The sequence below is a fragment of the Hemiscyllium ocellatum genome, chromosome 26 (assembly GCF_020745735.1).
Source record: "Hemiscyllium ocellatum isolate sHemOce1 chromosome 26, sHemOce1.pat.X.cur, whole genome shotgun sequence".
Lineage (NCBI taxonomy): Eukaryota > Metazoa > Chordata > Chondrichthyes > Orectolobiformes > Hemiscylliidae > Hemiscyllium > Hemiscyllium ocellatum.
Window position 1 is genome coordinate 836,949 of NC_083426.1, and position 17,106 is coordinate 854,054.

The following is a 17,106-nucleotide window of genomic DNA, read 5'->3' on the forward strand; positions in this document are numbered from 1 at the left end:
GTACTGATACTCTGACAGTGCGGCACTCCATCAGTACTGACCCTCCGACAGTGCGACACTACCTCAGTACTGACCCTCCGACAGTGCGGCACTCCCTCGGCACTGACCCTCTGACAGTGCAGCACTCCCTCAGCACTGACCCTCTGACAATGCGGCACTCCCTCAGTACTGACCCTCCGACAGTGCGGCACTCCCTCGGCACTGACCCTCTGACAGTGCAGCACTCCCTCAGCACTGACCCTCTGACAATGCGGCACTCCCTCAGTACTGACCCTCTGACAGTGCAGCACTCTCGCAGCACTGACCCTCTGACAGTGTGACCCTCCCTCAGGACTGACCCTCTGACAGTGCAGCACTCCCTCAGAACTGACCTCCGACAATGCAGCACTCCCTCAGGACTGACACTCTGACGTGTGACCCTCCCTTAGGACTGACCCTCTGACAGTGTGATCCTCCCTCAGGACTGAACCTCTGACAGTGCAGCATTCCCTCAGGACTGACGCTCTGACAGCAGGCACTGCCTGAGTAATAATCCTCTAACAGTGCAGCATCTGTGAACTACTCTGTGGGTTACTTGTGGATGTATTTCTGCCTTTGGAATGGAGCTTGAATCCAAGTCTTTGGAGGTGAGACTACTCCATTGAGATGCAGCAGATACTTGGGTTCTTCCAAAATAGGAAATGAACCAAGCATACTTCATTTTACTGATCTCACTCAGACAGACCAAACCTGCAAACATTTTGAATGAAAATTCCTCAAATTATAAGCGGCTTAATGATGGCCATGAAAGCACTTCTATTTTCAGAAACACTAATGTCCTTTAGTTAGTGAAATCTCCCGTCCTTACCTGGTCTGGTCTGGATGTGACTCCAGTTTCACAGCAATGCTGTTGAATCTTTCCTGCCCTCCTTAGCAGGAATGCCCTAAGTTCCTTTGACCAGATTGTTAATGTATCGTGAACAGTTGTGGTCTCAACACTCACCCCTGCAGAAACTCTACCTTTCATCCATCTCCAAAAAAATCCTTTATCCCCACTCTCTGTTTTCTGCTAATCAGCCAATCTTCTGTCAATGGCAGTGTCTGACACACACACACACACACACACACACACACGGCTGGTCTGCTGCAGACAGCCTCCGGACAGACATTGCGATGTTTGTTTTTGTGACTTTGCTTCTTGTGTTTCTGTCCTATGATCCGACAGCGTATCGCTGTGACAGAACTTTGTTTCTTCATTTCTCTACTCTGTAACTAAGGATTGTCCTTAGGTAATCTATACCAAAGATAACACTGTCTGTTGGTGACATTAGTTACAGCGTAACTAATCTGTAACTGTAGAAACTATACCTAGGTACTTTTATACCTCAAGATGTTCCTGTCAGTGACCATTCATTCATTCATTCATTTTCCAGTGGCCCAGTAGCATCTCTTGCCCCTCTCTTACCTGTTCAATAACTAAACAAACCTTTGCAATCTCCTTTTCTATGACCAGCCACTCCACATATTTCATCTTCTGCCCTCGTGTTGCCCTTTTTAGACACCCTCTGCTGGTTTTTAAAAACTTCAAAATCCTTTGCCTGCCCACTAATCTTCACCACATTGTATGTTTTTATTTGTTTTTATGCTGTCCCTGACTCCCGTTGTCAGCCTTGTTTGTCTCGTCCTCCCCTGAGTATGTCTTTCTCCCTTGGGATGAATTTCTGCTGTTCCTCCCAAATTACCCCCAGAAACAACTACTGTTGCTGCTCCACTATCTTTCCTGTTTGGCTCCTTTCTCCCTTAATCCTCACTTTCTCATAGGCTCCCCATTCAGTCAACTCTGACCAGCTCCTCCCTCAAGTCTTCATAATTACCTTTACTCAGTTGTAATACTGTTACATCTGATTCCAGCTTCTCTCTCTCTCAGACGACAGGGTGAATCCTATCACTTTACTGTCACTGCACCCCCCCCCCCCCCCCCCCCCCCCCCCACCACCACCACCACCACCAAGGGGTTCCATCACCTTCAGATCCCAAATCAAGTCTGCCTTTTCACACATCACTAAATCCAGAATTGCCGGTTCCCTTGTGGGCTCTGCCACAGGCAGCTCCAAAATAAACCATCTGGTAGACGCTCCATGAATTCCTTTTCTTGTGATCGGCTGCCAACCCAGTCTACCTGCACATTGAAGTCCCCTTTGATTACCATAATAGTGCCTTTCCTAATTGCCTTTTCTATCTCCTGATTTATTTTCTTTCCTGCATCCTGACTGCTGTTCAGAGGCCTGTACATAACTCCCATCAGAGTCTTTTGTCCTTTGCAGTTCCTCAACTCCACCTACATAGATTCTATGCCTTCTGACCCTATAGCACTTCTTGCTATCAATTTAAAATCATTTCTTACTAACAAGATAACCATGCCCCCATGTTCATCTGCCTGTCCTTTGATAAGACACATTTCCTTGGATATTTAGTTCCTAGCCCTGATCCCCTTGTAACGACATTTCGGTGATGCCCACAACATCGTAGCCACAAATTTCAATCTGCACTACAAGATCATTGATCTTGTTTCGAAAACTGTGTACATTTAAATACAACCCCCTCAGAGCTGTGTGGAGTACCCCCTTCCCATAGTGTCCTTTGAACTGCTGTGCCTCTTGTTAGATTCCTGACCTTTTCCTTTGTGGAAACTTTAATAACCTCAGTCTGCTAAGCCCTTCCTTGCTTTAACGTTTTCCATAATTTTCCAAGCAACTGAACCCACCCCCTGCCCTACTAAAGCCATACCCACAGCCCTGCTTATATGTGTTGCTAGGATTCTGGTCCCAGCATGTTTCAGATGGAGCCTGTTCCATCGAAACGGCTCCTTCCTTCCCCAGTACCAATGCCAGTGTCCGATGAATTCAAACCTGTTCCTCCCGCAGTGCACTTCCCTCTTTACTCTTGTTGACCCTGTTCCAATCTGATTGTGGCTCAGGTAGTAATCCAGAGATTATTACTTCTATGATTCTGCTTTTTAATTTAGCCCAGAGCAGGGTAACAAGGGAGAGAATAGGGTTCCTCAAAGATCAGCAACGCGGCCTTTGTGTGGAGCCGCAGGAGATGGGGCAGATAATAAATGAGTATTTACTGTGGAAAAGGACGTGGAGATATAGAATGTAGATGGTGACATCTTGAAAATTGTCCATATTACAAAGGAGGAAGTGCTGGATGTCTTGAAACGCATAAGAGTGGATAAATCCCCAGGACCTGATCAGGTGTACCCTAGAACTCTGTGGGAAGCTAGGGAAGTGATTGCTGGGCCTCTTGCTGAGATATTTGTACAATCAATAGTCACAGGTGAGGTGCCGGAAGACTGGAGGTTGGAAAACATGGTGTCACTATTTAAGAAGGGCGGTAAAGACAAGCCAGGGAACTATAGATCAGTGAGCCTGACGTCGATGATGGGCAAGTTGTTGGAGAGAATCCTAAGGGAAAGGATGTACATGTATTTGGAAAGGCAAGGACTGATTAGGGATAGTCAACATGGCTTTATGCATGGGAAATCATGTCTCACAAACTTGATTGAGTCGTTTGAGGAAGTAACAAAGAGGATTGATGAGGGCAGAACCGTGGACATGATCTATATGGACTTTAGTAAGGTGTTTGACAAGGTTCCTCATGGGAGACTGGTGAGCAAGATTAGATCTCATGGAATACAGGGAGAATTTGCCATTTGGATACAGAACTGGCTCAAAGGTAGAAGACAGAGGATGTTGGTGGAGAGTTGTTTTTCATACTGGAGGCCTGTGACCAGTGGAGTGCCACAAGGATCGGTGCTGGGTCCTCTGCTTTTTGTCATTTATATAAATGATTTGGATGTGAGCATAAGAGGTACAGTTAGTAAGTTTGCAGATGACACCAAAATTGGAGGTGTATTGGACAGCGAAGAAGGTTACCTCAGATTACAACAGGATCTGGACCAGATGGGCCAATGGGCTGAGAAGTGGCAGATTGTGTTTAATTCAGATAAATGTGAGGTGCTGAAGTTTGGGAAAGCAAATCTTAGCAGGACTTATATACCTAATGGTAAGGTCCTAGGGAGTGTTGCTGAACAAAGAGACCTTGGATTACAGGTTCATAGCTCCTTGAAAGTGGAGTCGCAGGTAGATAGGATAGTGAAGAAGGTGTTTGGTATGCTTTCCTTTATTGGTCAGAGTATTGAGTACAGGAGTTGGGAGGTCATGTTGCAGCTGTACAGCACATTGGTTAAGCCATTGTTGGAATATTGCTTGCGATTCTGGTCTCCTTCCTATCGGAAAGATGTTGTGAAACTTGAAAGAGTTCAGAAAAGATTGACTCGGATATTGCCAGGGTTGGAGGATCTGAACTATAGGGAGAGGCTGAACAAGCTGGGGCTGGTTTCCCTGGAGCATCGGAGGCTGAGAGGTGACCTTATAGAGGTTTACAAAATCATGAGGGGTATGGAGAGGATAAATAGACAAAGTCTTTTCACTGGTGTGGGGGAGTCCAGGACTAGAGGGTATAGGTTTAGGGTGAGAGGGGAAAGATATAAAAGAGACCTAAGGGGCAACTTTTTCACACAGAGGGTGGTGTCTGAGTGGAATGAGCTGCCAGAGGAAGTGGAGGAGGCTGGTACAATTACAACATTTAAAAGGCATCTGGATGGGTATATGAATAGGAAGGATTTGGAGGGATATGGGACGGGTGCTGGCAGGTGGGACTAGATTGGGTTGGGATATCTGGTCGGCATGGATGGGTTGGACCGAAGGGTCTGTTTCCATGCTGTACATCTCTATGATTCTATGACTCTATGCTCATATTACCTTAGCAGAACTTCTTTGCTCTTTCTATCTGTATCGTTGGTACCTACACGGACCACGGCAATTGGATCTTTCCTCTCCCACTCCAAGTTCTTCTGGAACCCAGATGGTATATCCTGAACCAGGCAGGCACCTGGCAGGCAATACAGCCTTCAGGACTCTTGATCCTGGCCACAGGGAACAGTGTCTGTGCCCCTGACTATACTATCCCCAATTATAACTGCGTTTCTCATTTCTCCTCCTCCTCCCCCTCCCCCCCTTGAATGGTTCCCTCTACAGGTGCAATAATCAGCTTGCGCATCCTCCCTACAGCCCCCACTCTCATCCACACAGGAACCAGGAATCGCAGACCTGTTAGACAAGCTCAAGGGCTGAGGCTCCTTCAGCAATACTACCTCCTGGATTCCTCTACCTGCCTTGCTTATAGTCACACCCTCCAGTCCCTGAACACTGGCCGAGTTTGCGGTAGTTGATTAATAGAGTTTGACTGCCTCCTGTAACAAAGTGTCTAGGTAACTCTCCCCCTCCCTGATGTGTTGCAGTGTTTGAAGCTCAAACCCCAACTCATCAACTCTAAGCTGCGTTCCTCAAACAACCAACACTTGTTGCAGATGTAACCACTCTGAATAACAATGGAATTAACCAGCTCCCACATTATACAGGTACAATGTATCGCCTGGCTCTGCATCTCACTTTCATTACTTAGTTCTTAATTTGATTTTCCATCTCCAAGCGTAGCCTAGGCAGCAGCACTACTGATTGAGCTGGCTGGATCCTATTGGACATAACTGCTCGACTGGGTCTGCAGCAGGTGGTGAGGGAACCAACATGCCTGACCTTAACTTGAACAATCTGCCTGCTGAAGATGCAGCAGTCCATGACAGCTTCGGTAAGATTGACCATTGCACAGTCCTTGTGGAGATGAAGTCCCACCTTCACATTGAGTATACTCTCCTGCATGTTGTATGGCACTGTTACTGTGCTAATACTCTCCATTGTGTTGGGTGGCATTGTCACCGTGCTAAATGGGACAGACTTCGAACAGATCAAGCAACTCAAGACTAGGCATCCATGACATGCTGTGGGCCAGATTGTGCTGCAGCGCAATCTATAACCTCATGGTCCGGCATATCTTCCACTCAACCATCACCATCAAGCCAGGGGATCAACCCTGGTTCAACGGAGAGTGCAGGAGGGCATGCCAGGAGCAGCACCGGGCATACTCAAAAATGAAGTACCTACCTTGTAAAGTTATCAAACAGGATCATTTGCATTGGACTATTTTAGCCCTCCTATTGATTCCCTCACATGGAGCTGAGCTACTCTTATATTAAATGTTGCTCTTTGAAGAATGTTATTTGATCTGCAAATCAAGCAAATCACTTCTTGTATTACTTCAACATTATCAATTTTTCAATATCAATTTTTTTCACCACATGATGAACTATAACATCATTAGTTATGCTTCTAACCACGTATTGAAGCATGTTAACTTGCTCAGCTCTTGATTTATTATCTAGTGTGGATTATATTATATTTTAAGAATTGTTTTCTTCAAGATGTCCAATCTGTGTTGTAGTTAGCTCACCTCTGCAATTGTATCTTCCTGGCAAAGTTATTTTTGCTGCGTTCTTCCTGCTATGAACAGGTGCTTCCCTCACTAGAAAGCATTTGCAGTAATATCAGTCTTGTTGCTCTGTGCTGCTGTATTGGAGGGTTTCCCCACATTTTGGAACCACCTTTGATTTGTTGCTTCTCTGGATGAATCCCATTATTCATGCCCATAATAAATGACTCTTGTTTCTTTACCAGCTTCACAGAAAATGTCCCACTGCCTTCACCTTTAATAACCTTTAATAACCTTTAATAACCTTTAATAACCTTTATACTTACCATTTTATTAGATGATTCCACATATCTGCTGCTTTATAAAATTAATCCCATTTCTTTCACAATTTATACCTAATATATCGGGCTGCCTGAAGCTATAATAATAATAATAATAATAATATACACCCACACACAGACACACCCACACTCTCTCTCTCTGTCACACACACACACACACACACACATTATAATGATGCTGTGGCTTTAAGAGGTGTGTTATGTCCTGGTTTCTTTTAGAGTGTGACTGGGGGAACAGGTGCTGAGCTGTCTATGAGTAGATAAACAATTGGTGAGGCCTTGGGGTTTTTAAAGTTGCAACAATAGAAGCAGCTTGGGTGGGTGTGGTCAAGCACTCACACATCCGGGGGTTTTTAATTAGCTTTCAGCAGAAACTGCAGGACTCTTGAAGAAGTAGAAGTTATTTTCTGTCCTCCCCCAGTTACAGCTCGAAGCTGAGCTTTCTGTTCCTAAGGCAGGCATTGCTTGTGAGAAAATCTGGTTTCCCAATTTGCCTTTTTACCAAGGGATGTGTTTATGGGATCTTACTATACTGGAACATTAAATTTGTAATAGTTACTGCATCCATTATTCAGTTAAGTTTTCCGGTCAAGTTAAGGTTTTCTAAGTTCTTCTTTCATTTTTGTATTTAACTCTAATGCTTGACTGAATTGTGTTTTGTTTAACATTGAATAGTTTGGCCAGTCGCACTGCATCTGGAACATAGCACTTCACAATTACCTTTAAAATAAGAAAAGGTTAGGGTCTAGGCTACCTTCTTAAACTATTTTGAAGGGGTCTGGTCTGGTCCTTAACACATCTAACACCCATTTATTTAGACAGACACAAAAAAGGTGTTATGGGCAGAGGGAAAGCCTGGGAAGGCAATGCAGTGCTCTCTGTGCACAGGGTTTCCTGAGATGGCCATTTTGCTAATTAGATACTGCTTCTCGATCTACCTTCTCCAGGTATTTTCACTTGTTTACAGCAGGCACAGGGTGACTGGCTCACACCAATAAATGTCTCTGACTTCTTCACTGAAAGTCATAGCCGAAAGCAATTGAAACGAGGAAATAAACTGGCTCTCTTCATGTTCGAAATGCATTTTACTGTGGACCGACAAATAGCTCCTTCTCCTCGAGAGGTTCACTGACTTTTGCCTGGGACATTCACACCCCAAGCCTTTCAGCTAACCAGGAGCCAATCATATAGTTGTTGGCAGGCAGAAGAACTTTATCATCAGTACGTGGTCACTAGTGCACAGACCAATCGTTGTTGGTCAAAGCTCCATTCATTCACCTGTGACTCCAGGTCCCCTGTAACTAGGCTTTTCCCCCGATAGAATCAGCAGCTGTGCAAACAGCACTTACAATGAGTATCAGGTCACCTGCTTTTTAAAAAAGTGTCACAATTTCTTCAATGATCCTTTCTTTTAAAATTGTTGTCTCATTTCCACAATTAAAAATGTATAAAAATGACTGGCTTTGATCTTTACAGAAAGGATTGTTGCCAGTGCATTGTTTGTATCACCCTTTGCTGCTAAGAGATTTCTATCAACCATCCAACATTAAAACAAACGACAGGAAACTGAGGAGTAATGTGTATCTGAAATATGTGCAAAGTCAAAGAAATGTGCTAAATTAGACTCTTTGCAACTTTAGAAAATGACATTTGCAGTATATTAACCAGCAGTTAAAGATTACAGACTCTTCCAGCAACAGGAAAGACAAACTCAGAACCCAGCTGTCAGAGGCCAGTTGTTAACCTTAACCCAATCAACTCGAAGACCTCTTGAACTGACTTGGCATAGAGTACATAACTGGACTGGATGTAATTACAATCAGGCACACTGGAACATTGAATACTGCAACTCCAACGTTTAGCACATTGAACTGTATGTCTTCTTAGAACATGAGCTCATAAGATTATTACGGAATGAGTGAAGGTCAAACTACTAAATACACTTGTGACCAAAAAACAAATCATGGCCTCACTTTCTCAGAATTGGGACTCTTTCTAGAAAATTAAATAGATTTGTATTTATATAGTAATTTATCACCCCACCCAGGAACAGCCAAAGTACATCTTCTTGATTACTTTGAAATATGACTGTCACTTTAAGAAGAAAGCTGCCTATTTTTAACTTAATAAAGTACAACAAACAACATCAACCTGATGGTCTCGTCATCATTTCGACACAGCACTGACTTCATCCTCTATTTGTTTCAATGTAAACACATTTCACTTGATTTCAAATTTCTAACCATTCAGCCCACATCCCTGGAGATTGCTGGACCTTTTGATGATGTTGTTTATGTTGTCAGGATGAGATTGTGTCACTGACCCCACATCACCATCAGGTAGAAAGGGAGCTGAGAGTTTTCCCACTGCACATACAGGGGATGCATTCACCAGGATTGTAGCAGCAGCGTCCGTAACGTTACTGATACCTGCAGCTGGTACCAAAGCATAGCACCATCAGAATCCAGAATGAACAAGAGCAGTCACACTGCAAACTCAGGGTCCAGCCAATGAGGGGCTGAGTGAGGGGGAGTGAGGGGGTGAGTGAGAGTGAGTGAGGGGATGAATGAGGGGGTGAGTGAGGGGGTGAGTGAGAGTGAGTGGGGGGCACCATGATGATGTCACCGGAAGGTTGTGGTGCTTGTTGGTGAAATGGGTGTCTAGCCCGGGCCTTAATACAGGGCCTTCCTTTATCTTCAAAACAAAGAAAATAGGAGCAGGAACAGGCCATTCAGCCCTTCCAACCCTCTGTTCTGTTCAGTTTGATCATGGCTGATTATCTACTCCCCTGTTCGTGCTTTTTTCCCTAAAGGGATCGTGCTTGATCCCTTTAGCCCTAAGAACCACATCAAATTCCTTCCTGAAAACATATAATGTTTTGGCCTCCACCATTTTCTGAATCCCCCAGGCTCCCCACCCTCTGTGTGAAGACATTTCTCCTGCTCTCAGTCCTAAACGGCATATTCCTGTGCCCTAAGACTGTGATCCCTGGTTCTTGACTCACTGGTCTTTGGGAGCATCCTTCCTGCATTCACACTGTCCAGTCCTGTTAGATGTTTATAAGTTTCCATGAGATTCTCCCTCTATTTCTTCTAACCCAAGTGATCGTGATCCTAAATATTTCAGTCTCTCTTCATTCATGAGTACTGCCATGCCAGGACTCAATCTGGGAAACCTTTGTTGTACTCCCTCCACAGCCAGAACATCCTTTCTCAGATAAGGAGACCACAACTACCCACAATTCTCCAGGTGTGATCTCACCAAGAGCCTGTACAGTGAGTGACTCCTGTCTGAGGCTGGATATTATCGCAGACTCCCAACCCAACGTTTCCTTCAAAAAGAGGCAAGCAAAAAAAAAGACAAGACCATATTTGGCACCTTACCACACTGCCCAAGAATACTTCCAGACTTTCCCATGTAGTGCATGATTCTGAAGCACTGGGATTGCTGTCAGAATGTCCATTCTCGCAGTGATCTGATTAAGCTCACTGTAGAAAACAAAGGGCTGATTAGTGTCAATATCATGTTACACAGGCCGCCTGACAGAGTGAAGGTAGAGAAGGTGTTCCTACGTTTGGAGAAGGCCAAAGGCCGCTAATAGAAAATAGATCTGAATAAATTCAATAAGCAACTCTGAAGTAAAGGAATTGAAGTGGGAAGGAGATGTGCTGTCCTTAGCCAATCAGGTTTATGCGATACTCCAAGGGCTGAGCAAGGTGGAGGACTGTTTCCTGCCTCTGAATCGACTGAGTGAGTCACTCCATTGAAGACCTCTCCCCTCCTCAGGACAAGGGATGATCAGCAATGAAGAAAGGAATGCAACAAGAAGGAAGACAAAGCAATGCAATTGTTCAAACTGTTAGAGTCCAGTTCAGTTGTATGAAGAGAAAAAATTGTGAGACCCTAATTCACTGATAATCATAATACGAAATGAATACTGGCTGAAGTTTACTGATCATCCTGCAAGTCATGTGGAAGTGGTTTGGATATTACAGATGTGGAAATAGTTCCAACTGGGGAATGGAATAAGAGCCCACGATCTGGTGTCGGTATTGGAGTCTGATGAATAATGCACTTGACCCTGACTGTGAAATGAGTTTGACAATTTTCAGTCTCAACTTCCTTTAAGAGTGGACAATGTTGATTCTCATTTCCTTAACCACGTCTTTGTTTAGAACATAGAACATTACAGCACAGTAAAGGTCCTTCGGCCCTCGATGTTGCGCCAACCTGTGGAACCAAACTGAAGTGCAGCTAATCTACACAATTCCATTCTCGTCCATATGTCTATCAAATGAACGTTTAAATGCCCTTAAAGTGGCAAGTCTACTACTGAATTGAATTGAACTTATTGTAACATGTACAGAGGCACAGTGAAAAGCTTTGTCTTGTGAGCAATACAGACAGATCAGAGTTAAATAACATAGACAGTAAATAATAGGTAAACAGCAGCAAAAACAAAAACATAGGTACAGGCGAATGTTAAGAGTTTGAATCCCTTCAGTATTCTAACAACAGGAGGGTAGAAACTGTTACAAAACCGGCTGGTGAGTGTGTTCAGGCTTCTGTACCTTCTCCCCAAGGGCAGAGGTTGTAGAAGAACATTGCCAGGGTGGGATGGATCTTTGAGAATGCTGGTGGCCTTTCCTTGACAATGGGCCTGGTAGATGGATTCTATAGATGGGAGGTTGGCCTTTCTGATTGTCCGGGCCCAGTTCACCCCTCTCTGTAATTGTCTCCGATCTTGAATGGTACATATCAGGTAGTGATATGTCCAGACAGAATGCTCTTGATGGTGCACCTATAAAAGTTGGCAAGGGTATTTCCAAATTTCCTCAGCTGCCTGAGGAAGAAGAGGTGTTGTTGGGCCTTTGTAACCAGTGTATCCACATGAAGAGTCCAAGAAGAGAAAATGCTGGAAAATCTCAGCAGGTCTGGCAGCAAAGGGTCAGTTAGACTCGAAACGTCAGCTCTTTTCTCCTTCTGGAAGCTGCCAGACCTGCTGAGATTTTCCAGCATTCTGTCTTTTGGTTTCAGATTCCATCATCCGCAGTAATTTGCTTTTATTTGAGAGTCCAAGAAAGCTTGTTGTGGATGACCACTCTCAGGAGCTTGCCACTCTCCACTCGTTCCACCTCTGTGCTGTTAATATGTAGCGGGGCATGAGTAACATCCCGCCAAAAGTCAATAATGAGTTCCTTGGTTTTGCCAGCATTAAGAGCTAGATTATTTCTCAGTGCACTATTTTTCCAGGTCTTCCACCTCCCGTCTGTAGTCTGTTTCATTGCCATCTGAGATTCAACCGACTATGGTGGTGTCATCAGCGAACTTCTAAGTGGCATTAGTCTGGTATTTGGCGACACAGTCATGCGTGCACAGCAAGTACAGTAGGGGGCTGAGTACACACCCCTGGGGGGGCTCCAGTGTTGAGTGTTAGTGAGGATGAAATATTGTCCCCAATCTTCACTGATTGTGGCCTGTGGGTCAGGAAACTGAGGATCCAGTTGCAGAGTGGGGCTTAGTCCGAGATGACTAAGTTTAGTAATCAGTCTCAAGGGATAATAGTGTTGAAGGCTTAACTGTTGTCAATGAGTAGGATTCTTACGTACCTGTTCTTGGTGTCAAGATGTTCTAGGGAGGAGTGAAGGGCAAGTGATATGGCATCTGACAAGGATCTGTTGGTCCAATAGGCAAATTGGAGTGAGTCAAGGGTAGTGGGGAAACTGGAATTGATTAATGCCATGACCAGCCTTTCAAAGCACTTCATGACCACCAAAGTTAGGGCCACTGGGCGGTAGTCATTGAAACATGCTGCATGAGCCTTCTGTTGGCCTCTTGAAACAGGCAGGAGAATGGCCTGCTGCAGGGAGAGATTGGAGATGTCCTAGAAGACCTCTGCTAGTTGATCTGCACATGCTCCGAGTGCACGGCCTGGTACTCCGTCTGGTCCCATCACTTTCCATGGAATCACATGAAGGAAAACTGATCTGACCTCTGATGCAGTGACTGTTGGGATAGGTTTGTCTCCTGATCTGAAGGCCTCATGCCTGGTTTTTAGCAAGCAGAGTGTTCCACACCTCGACTACTCTCTGAGTGAAGAAAACTACCTCTGACATCTGTCCTATACCTATCACCCCTCATTTTAAAGCTATGTCCCATCGTGCTGGCCATCGCAATCCGAGGAAAAAGCCTCTCACTGTCCACCTGATCTAACCCTCTCATTATCTCATACGTCTCAATTACGTTATCTCCCAAACTTCTCTCTAATAAAAAAAGCCTCAAGTCCTTCAGCCTATCTTCATTAAACCTTCCCTCCATAGGCAACATCCTAGTAAATCTCTTCTGAAGCCTTTCCAAATCTTCCACATCCTTCTTACAATGCGGTGACCAGAACTTTCCTGCTAAACAGTTTCACCATGATCTCATGTTTCCGAAACTCAAACACTCTACCAATAAAACTATCACACCATATGTCTTCTTAACCAGCCTAACAATCTGGGCGGGCAACTTTCAGGAATTTACATAGACACCGAGATCTCTCTGCTCATCTACATTACCAAGAATCTTACCATTAGCCCAGTACTCTGCATCCCTACTACTCCTTCCAAATGAATCACCTCATACTTTTCTGCATTAAACTCCATTTGCCACCTCTCAGCCCAGCTCTGCAGCTTATCTATGTTCTTCTGTAACCTGCAACATCCTTCAGCACCATCCACAACTCCACCAACCTTAGTGTCATCCACAAATTTACTAACCAATCCTTCTATGCCTTCATCCAGGTCATTCATGTGCATGGCAAACAACAGTGGACCCAACACTGACCCTTGCGGTACACCACTAGTAACTGGACTCCAGGGTGAACATTTCCCATCAACCACCACCCTCTGTCTTCTTTCAGCTAGCCAATTTCTGATCCAAACCACTAAATCCCCCTCAATCCCACACCTCCATATTTTCTGCAATAGCCTACCGTGGGGAACCTTATCAAACACCTTACTGACATCCATATACACCACATCAACCACTTTACCCCCATCCACCTGTTTGGTCACATTCTCAAAGAATTCAATAAGGTTTGAGAGGCACGATCTACCCTTCACAAAAGCGTGTTGACTATCCCTAATCAACTTATTCATCTCTCGATGATTATAAATCCTATCTCTTCTAACCCTTTCTAACACTTTACCCACAGCTGAAGTAAGTCTCACTGGTCTATAATTTCCAGGGTTGTCTTACTCCCCTTCTTGAACAAGGGAACAACATTTGCTATCCTCCAGTCTTCTGGCACTATTCCTGGAGACAATGATGGCATAAAGATCAAAGTCAAAGGCTCGGCAATCTCCTCCCTGGCTTCCCAGAGAATCCTAGGATAAATCCCATCCGGCCCAGGGCACTTATCTATTTTTTACACTTCCCAGAATTGCTAACACCTCCTCCTTATGCACCTCAATCCCATCTTGTCTAGTAGCCTGTATCAGAGTATTGTCCTTGAAAACATTGTCTTTTTCTAGTGTGAATACTGATGAAAGATATTCATTTAGTGCATCCCCATCTCCTCTGATTCCACGCACAACTTCCCAATAATATGCTTGATTGGTCCTAATCTTACTCTATTCATTCTTTTATCCCTGATATACCTATAGAAAGCCTTCGGGTTTTCCTTGATCCTATCCACCAATGACTTCTCATGTCCCCTCCTGGCTCTTCTGAGCTCTCTCTTTCTGTCTTTTCTGGCTAACTTGTAACTCTCAAGCGCTCTAACTGAACCTTCACATCTCACCCTAACATAAGCCTTCTCCTTCCTCTTCACAAGCGATTCAACTTCTTTAGTAAACCACAGATCCCTTGCTCGACTACTTCCTCCCTGCCTGACAGGTACATACTTATCAAGGACACACAGTTGCTGTTCCTTGAATAATCTCCACATTTCAATTGTGCCCATCCTCTACAGTTTCCTTCCCCATTCTATGTATCCTAAATCTTGCCTAATCGCATCTTAATTGTCTTTTCCCCAGTTATAACTCTTGCCCTGTGGTAGATACCTAAACATTATCAAAGTAAACATTATCAAATTGTGGTCACTATCACCAAAGTGCTCACATACCTCCAAATCTAACATCTGGCTGGATCCATTACCCAGTACCAAATCCAATGTGGCCTCGCCCCTTGTTGGCCTGTCTACATACTGTGTCAGGAAACCCTCCTGCACACACTGGACAAAATCTGACCCAATTAAAGTACTTGAACTATAGTATTCCCAGTCAATATTGGGACAGTTAAAGATCCCCATAACAACTACCCTGTCTCTCTCACTCCTATCGAGAATCATCTTTGCTATCCTTTCCTCTACATCTCTGGAACTATTCGGAGGCCTATAGAAAGTCCCAACAGGGTGACCTCTCCTTTCCTGTTTCGAACCTCAGCCCATACTACCTCAGTTGACGAGTCCCCAGACATCCTTTCTGAAACTGCAATACTGTCCTTGACCAACAATGCCACACCTCCCCCTCTTTTACCATCTTCTCTGTTCTTACTGAAACATCTAAATCCTGGAACCTGCAAAAACCATTCCTGTCCCTGTTCTATCCATGTCTCCGAAATGGCCACAACCTTAAAATCCCAGGTACCAACTCATGCTGCAAGTTCCCCACCTTATTGCAGATGCTTCTGGCATTGAAGTAAACACACTTCAAACTAATTTCTCGCTTGCCGGTGCACTTTTGCAATCTTGAAATCTTAGTTCTGACTTCACTACTCTCAACCTCCTGTTTACTTGAACTATTACTTCGGTTCCCATCCCCTTGCTGAATTAATTTAAAACCACCCAAAGAACATTAGCAGATATCCCTCCCAGGATATTGGTGCCCCTCTGGTTAAGGTGAAGACCATTCTGTTTGTAGAGGTCCCACCTACCCTAGAAACAGCCCCAATTACCCGGGAATCCAAAACCCTCCCTCCTGCACCATCCCTGTAGCCAAGTGTTCAACTCCCCTCTCTCCCTATTCCTCACCTCACTAGCATATGGCACGGACAACAAACCAGAGACAACAACTCTGTTCATCCTGGCTCTAAGCTTCCATCCTAGCTCCCTGAATTTCTGCCTTAAATCCCCATCTCTTTTCCTACCTATGTCGTTGGTGCCTATGTGGACCACGACTTGGGGCTGCTCCCCCTCCCCCTCAAGGATCTCGAAAACATAATCAGAGGCATCACGAACCCTGGCAACACACATCCTCACCCCCATCTCTCTCATCCCCACAGAACCTCCTATCTGTCCCCCTAACTATGGAGTCCCCAATGACTAAAGCTCTGCTCCTCTTCCCCCTTCCCTTCTGAGCAACTGGAACAGATTCTATGCCAGCGACCCATGTCCCATTGTTTACCCCTGGTTAGTCGTCCCTCCCAACTGTATCCAAACAGTATACTTGTTGTTGAGGGGAACCACTACAGGAGATCCCTGCACTGCCTGCCAGTTCCCTTTCCTATACCTGACAGTAACCCATCTACCTTCTTCACGTGGCTATGGAGTAACTACCTCCCTGTAACTCCTCTCAATAACCCCCTCCACCTCCCAGATGAACTCCAGCTCCAGCTCCAGTTTGCTAACATGGTTCTCGAGGAGCTGGAGTTGGGTGCACTTCCCGCTGATGCAGTCATCAGGGACACTAGTGGTGACCCTTACCTCTCACATTCTGCAGGAGGAACATTCAACTGCCTGAACCTCCATTTCCACTATTCTAAATTCCCAAAGAGACTACTGAAAAAACTTTAAAAAAAGCAGTCACCTTCCCAACCCGGCATATGGAGCCGTTTATTTTGGTTAGATGGGGAGGTTGGGGGTGAGACACTACCTGAGTCGTGTTTCAGGTAAAGCAACCACTTAGCCAACAGTCCCATGTCTGCTCCTGCCTAGACATGAGGTAGACCTTTATATTTTTTCAAATTTACCTTTGTCTCAGGCCTCTGGTCCTCACTGTTGCCCCTCCCATTTCAACTGCTGCCAAGAAATATGTGAAACAGTTTCTAAGAGAATCCATTGGCTTTTAGAGCTGGAGAAATTCCTGACAATATGATCAGCTGTTAATTAACCCTCATTGTCATTGGAGGAACAGTAAATGGACTCTTTCTGTGCAACTGGGAATACAGCTGTTCCTGCTGCCATTGCCCCTTCAGGGGGCGCTCTGACAGTCTGTGGAATCTCTGTGAAGCTGGAACATGGGATCAACGGCTTCACTCTTAAAGTTTATTCTCCACAGCAGCCAGTGCCTCCAGAACGATGGAGAAATCTGCTGATCCAGAGGCACGCTCAGAAGGTGCCTTCAGTGTCTTGTCTGCTGCCTCAACATCGGCCCATTCCGTGAGTGAGATGTCAAGGCTGGGCAGGAACACAGGG